Below are 5806 nucleotides of genomic sequence, written 5' to 3'. Positions count from 1 at the left end.
GGATTTCCAGTTTTTCCAGCACCATTTGTTGAAGAGACTGTCTTTTCCCTAATGAATGTTTTGAATACCTTTGTAGAAAATCAGATGACTGTAGATGCATGGGTTTATTTCTGGGTCTTCCATACTATTCCATTGGTCTATGTGTCTGTTTTTATGTCAGTACCATTCTGTATTATTTATTATGGCTCTGTAGTATCTTTTGAAATTAGGTATTGTGATGCTTCCCTTGTTACTCTTTTTGAGTAATTGCTCAGAATTACCTTAGCTAGTTGTGATCTTTTGTGCTTCCATGTGAATCTTAGGATTGTTTTTTCTACTTCTGTGAAGAATGTCATTGGTATATTGATGGGGATTACATTGAATCTGGACATTGAACAATATTAATTCTCCCAATCCACGAAAATGGGTGATCTTTCTATTTCCTACTGTCTTCTTCAATTTCTTTCTTCAGTGTTTTGTAATTTTCATTTTGGGAGGCCTTCCTCCTCTTGGGTTAAATTTATTCCTAGATATTTGGGGGCAGGGATGTATGAATGGGATTGTTTTTGGATTTCTTTCTCTGTGGGTGTATTATTGGTGTATAGAAAAATCTACTGGTTTTCATGCATTGATTTTGTATCCTGCTACTTTAATCAGTTCTAAGGAGGTTTTTTTTTTTTTTGAGAGAGAGGAGAGAGAGAGAGGAGAGAGAGAGAGAGAGAGAGAGAGAGAGAGAGAGAGAGAGAGAGAGAGAGAATTTTTTAATATTTATTTTTTAGTTTTCGGCGGACGCAACATCTTTGTTTGTGTGTGGTGCTGAGGATCTAACCCAGACGCACGCATGCCAGGTGAGCGCGCTACCGCTGGAGCCACATCCCCAGCCCTCTAAGGAGGTTTTTTTGTGAAGTCTTTAGGGTTTCCTAAGTATTATTCAATCAGGGATAATGTGACTTTCTTCTTTTTTATTTGCATCCTTTTCTATTTCCTGATGGCACTGGCTAAAATTTCAAGTACTATGGTTTATAAGAGTGATGAGAGTGGATGCCCTTGCCCCATTCCTGATTTCAAAGAAATACTTTTAGTTTTTCCCCAGTCAGTATGATGTTGGGTAGAGTTTGTCATATACAGCCTTTATTAGATTGACATAAGATTTTTCTATATCTAGTTTTCTCAGGGTTTTTGTCATGAAGGATGTTGTGTTGAACTTCATCAAAGTATTTTTCTGCTTCTATTGAGATAATTACGTGATTTTTACCCTTGATTCTATATATGTGCTCTATTTTGTTTATTGATTTGAATATATGGAACCATCCTTCTATTCCTGGAATGAAACCAACTTGACCATGGTGTATTATCTCTTAAACATGCTATCTAATTTGATTTGCAAATATTTATTGGAGATGTGTGTGTGTGTGTGTGTGTGTGTGTGTGTGTTGCTGGGGATTGAACCCAGGGCCTTGTGCACATAAAGCAAATGCTCTACCAACTGAGCTATATTCCCAGCCCTTTATCAAGGATTTTTGCAGGTATGTCATCAAGGATATCTGTCTATACTTTTCTTTTTACTGTTATTGTCTGTGTCCTTAACTGGTTTTGGTATCAGGGTAATGCCAGCTTGGTAGAATGAGTTTCAAAAGGGTTCTTCCCCTTTCTGTTTCATGAAATAGTTTAAGGAGCATTGGTATTAGTTCTTTTAAAAGCTGATAAACTTCAGTGGTAGAGGTGGTCTAGTATGAGTAATTTTTTTCTTTCTTTCTTATCCTGATTGATGCAGTGGTTATACAAATCTACACATGTAATAAAACGTTGTAGAGATACACACACATTATCACTGTTGTTTTCTTGGTTTTAATGTTACATAAAATGGAATCACTGGAGGAAATGGGTTAAGGATTCTCCCAATCTCGCTGCTATTTTTGCAACATCTTATGGATCTATAATTATTTCACAACAAAAGAATTTTTCTTTTTTTAAAAAAGTTGTGGGTACTGCTGGGCATGGTGGTGCATGCCTATAATCCCAGTGGCTCAGGAAGCTAGACAGGAGGATTGTGAGTTCAAAGCCAGCCTCAGCAATAGCGAGATGCTAAGCAACTCAGTAAGATCCTGTCTCTAAATAAAATATAAAATAGGGCTGGGGATGTGGCTCAGTGGTTGAGTACCCCTGAGTTCAATCCCTGGTACCCCCATACTAAAAAGAAAGCTATGGGTACTTTTATTGGGTTGTGTTAAATGTATTAAGTAACTCAGAATAACATGTATGCTTCATTGAGACATACTATCTAAAAATAAATATCTTTAAATGTACTTCTCTACTTTTGTGTCTGAGTTTTTCTCCTAAGGTCTTCTAATATTTCCTAAGTTGTTATTTCTAAGTATTTAACTTTTTTTCCTATTGTTAATGCTTTGGGGCTCATTAAATTTCTGAGGCTAGCTTTGAACTTGTGATCCTCCTGCCTCAGCCTCCTGAGTTGCTGGGATTACAGGCATGGACCTCTACATCCAGCTTCTACTATTCTCTTCTACTAACTGGTTATTGTCTTTACAAAATCACAAAATTTTGTCTGAGTCTTATCATTGATTCCATAGAATTTTCCAGATAGTGTGTCACATCACCTACAAAGAGAGAAGACAGAGATTTTCATCTTCATTTTTAATTATTCTTCTTCTGCTGGCTTTTCCTTATTTAATTGCACTACCTAATACTATAAGTACAATTTAAATGATAGTTGAGATTCAAGACCATCCATAATTCCTGATCTTACTGCAATGTCCCTAATGTTTTCCTGACTGGCATAATGACTTTTAGGTGGAATTTCTAATATTGAACCATGGTTGAATTCCTGTAATAAATCTCTCTTGATCAGACTGTCATTTTTCAATGTGGTATGGATTCTACTAACTAATATTTTACTAATTATTTTTGCACTGACATTTATAAGTAAGACTATTTTATGTATTGTTATTCCCCCTCCCCACTGAAAGATAATGGAACCTGCTTAGAGAGACTATGTTCTGACCATAAGCCTAAAAAGCAGTCTTACAGTTTAGACTTTAGTTCCTAATTTCCAAGCATCGTGTATATAAGTTTCCATAAGGGATATGTACTGCATATTCATGAAAAAAAAATGGATAAGTGAGGTCTCACCTTTACCCTTGAAAAACCTGTTGCATAAGAAAAGAAGAATAGTTGAAACACTACAAAATTTAATTAGTTCATATTAATATCCTCACTCACCCTCTCACTCTCATAATTTTTAAAATAACCAATGAAAATTTGCCAAAAGAGCTTTTAAAGCTAGCTATGACACTATCCCCCCACACACACCATTGTGGAGAGTTTGGGCTTACAAAATGGAAAAGGAGAACATTTCAATCCCTTTGATAGATGTGTATTATAGTAGGAAAGGTAATTCCACTGGCATCAATTCAGATTTGCTGATAGAACCAGCAAATTTAGAGAAAATAAACGTATTGTCTTTCCCCTTAGTAGATTAACATTGGAACCTAAGCTGATTTCTGTCAAAAACAAAAACAAATCTGGAGGTTTGTCCCTATTGTTGAGATTTAGGAATGCAAATACTAGAGTGATAAAAAAATATATATGAATGCCCATACTCCCAAACTAGAGATAAACAAGAAATATATCTGATAAATTAAGGTGGGAAGTGAAAGAGGATTTCACTGGAGTATTGTGTTAACTATGAATTCCAGGAATAAAATATAAAAATGTTTTTTAAAATCTTGGTAAACATGACTTTAGGGCATCCCTAAGAGAGCTAGCACTGGGTTTTAAGAGTTTGAATTATCTAATTGGTTAGCTCAGTGAGCTAAACAAGCAGCCTACCAAGGGTGTTGCACAATTCTTTATCATTTATCTAGTGTCTGCCAACCCTGCTTTGCTGTTTAAGAAGCCTCAAGCCAATCCCATACTAGGGAAAGACAGATACAGCTGCCAGTGTGGGGAATGGCAGAGAGTCACCCACCTCCTTGCCCACTTTCTTACTAGGCACCCTTATGTCCCATTCTTAAACTCAGTGCTTTGATATTTCTATCTTCTAAACAGGGCCTAAAAGCTAAGCAGTGCTATAGGCACTCAAAAAGTGTTTGGTAGGTTTTAAGGTAGGAATATATACATAATATCTAACCACCCCTCCAAACCCTGCAAGAATCTCAACATGATTGAGGGCTGAGTAGGCCTAGAGGCTGGACAGGGACTCAACAAAAGGAGGAAAATGGAAGAAGAGATATGGTGGCAAGGGACATACATCTAAATTCCTTACATATAATCCCCCAAACTTTCTTGCAGCCCCACCCAATTGCACATACCTTTAACATTAATTTTGTGACTTTATCATTCATTTTTATTTTAACATAATTCACATAAATCTATAAGGAATGTAAGTGATTTGTCCCTGCATTAAACCCTGGCCTAGGGGGTCATACTCACACATTCAGAAGTTCTTTGAGACTTATCCAAATCCATGAATAGGACTCTTACCTTCAAGAGAAAATATGCCCCTTCCTGAGATGGGGCTGACAGCTCCTGACCCAAATTCTCTACCAGACACCTATCAGACACCAGAGGAACTTGCCAAGGGTGGGGGTAGGGAGGTGTCCTCTGACTCCTTATGTCATCTGGGTCTTTTCTGACCTCCTTATCCACAGAGGCACTCCTTCAACATTCTCTCATCACTGTTTTCACTTAATATCATTTAATACCATCTGATATAATCTCATTAATTTATAGGTATTTAGGAAGACAGGCATGTGTGTCTTATCACTAACTCTAAAACAGAAAATGTACAATAAGCCCCTTTATCCATAGTTTTGCTTTCTGTAGTTTAAGTTTCCCATGGAAAAGGGTAAGTACAATTACACTAAGATATTTTGAAAGAGAGATCACATTCACATAACTCTGTGTATTTTGCTGCAGCATGAACCCAGAGTTCCACACATGCTAAGTGCACATTCCATCTCTTATATCTCCAGCCCCCATATAATTTTGATTACAGTATTTTGTTGCATTAGTAGTTAGTATTAATCTTTTATTGTGAAATTGTTCTGTTGCATTAGTAGTTAGTATTAATCTTTTACTGTGACTAATTTATAAATTAAAACCTTATTATAGGTATGTGTGCACAGGAAAAAGAATACTAACTATTCAGTTTGGTACTCTCCATAGTTTCAGGTATCTAGTAGGTATCTTGGAATGGGCCCTAAGATAAGAGAGAAGACTGTACTCAAATATTTAATGAATGAATTAATGTATGATAAGTCCAGATGATGCCAAGGCCATGCTACAGATCCATTAATGTGAATTTCTGTTCACTCTCTCCCTGGAATCTTTCAGGAGAGATCTTTCCTTTCTTCAGTCTTTGTCCAGCAGGATTCCAAGGGGTCCCTTGTGCACCTTTGTCTTAGCTGTCCTAAGAGCTAGAGAGTTAGTAATAAACAGACCCATATTTCCTGCCTTCATAAGTACCTATAAATGAATGAGATCAGGTCAGACAGTGTTAAGTGGGGTGGACCCAGCCTAATCTAGAATTAAAATAACTGATTAGGCCTCTTCACATGTGTAACTTGGCCTCACCTTCACCCAGAAACAATAACCTTCATTTTCTTTAGTGACAAATCTACTCTTGGCTCAAACAAGGGTCTGAAATAATTCAGCATCTATTTTTGGCCAGTCACATCACCCATGGGTACTAGAGTCAGGTGCCCTCCTCCTGTGTAAGACAGGAATCAGGCTGGGGTTGGGAGAATGGTCTGTTACTCTTGACTAGTTAAATGTGTATAGTGGAGCAGCATAAATAAAAAGACACAGC

The 5806-nt window shown here is 36.9% G+C and overlaps 1 non-coding gene across 1 annotated transcript; it reads right to left on the bottom strand.

The window, feature by feature from the left end:
* Positions 1–1410: 1410 nt before the first annotated feature.
* Positions 1411–1483, bottom strand: Trnai-uau (transfer RNA isoleucine (anticodon UAU)). The gene has a single exon. It is a non-coding gene; the product is annotated as a tRNA-Ile (tRNA).
* Positions 1484–5806: the final 4323 nt, after the last annotated feature.

The sequence above is a fragment of the Urocitellus parryii genome, chromosome 5, assembly GCF_045843805.1.
Source record: "Urocitellus parryii isolate mUroPar1 chromosome 5, mUroPar1.hap1, whole genome shotgun sequence".
In the NCBI taxonomy this organism is placed as follows: Eukaryota; Metazoa; Chordata; class Mammalia; order Rodentia; family Sciuridae; genus Urocitellus; species Urocitellus parryii.
Note: the sequence above shows the minus strand (reverse complement) of the source record. Positions and strands in the feature narration are given on the sequence as shown.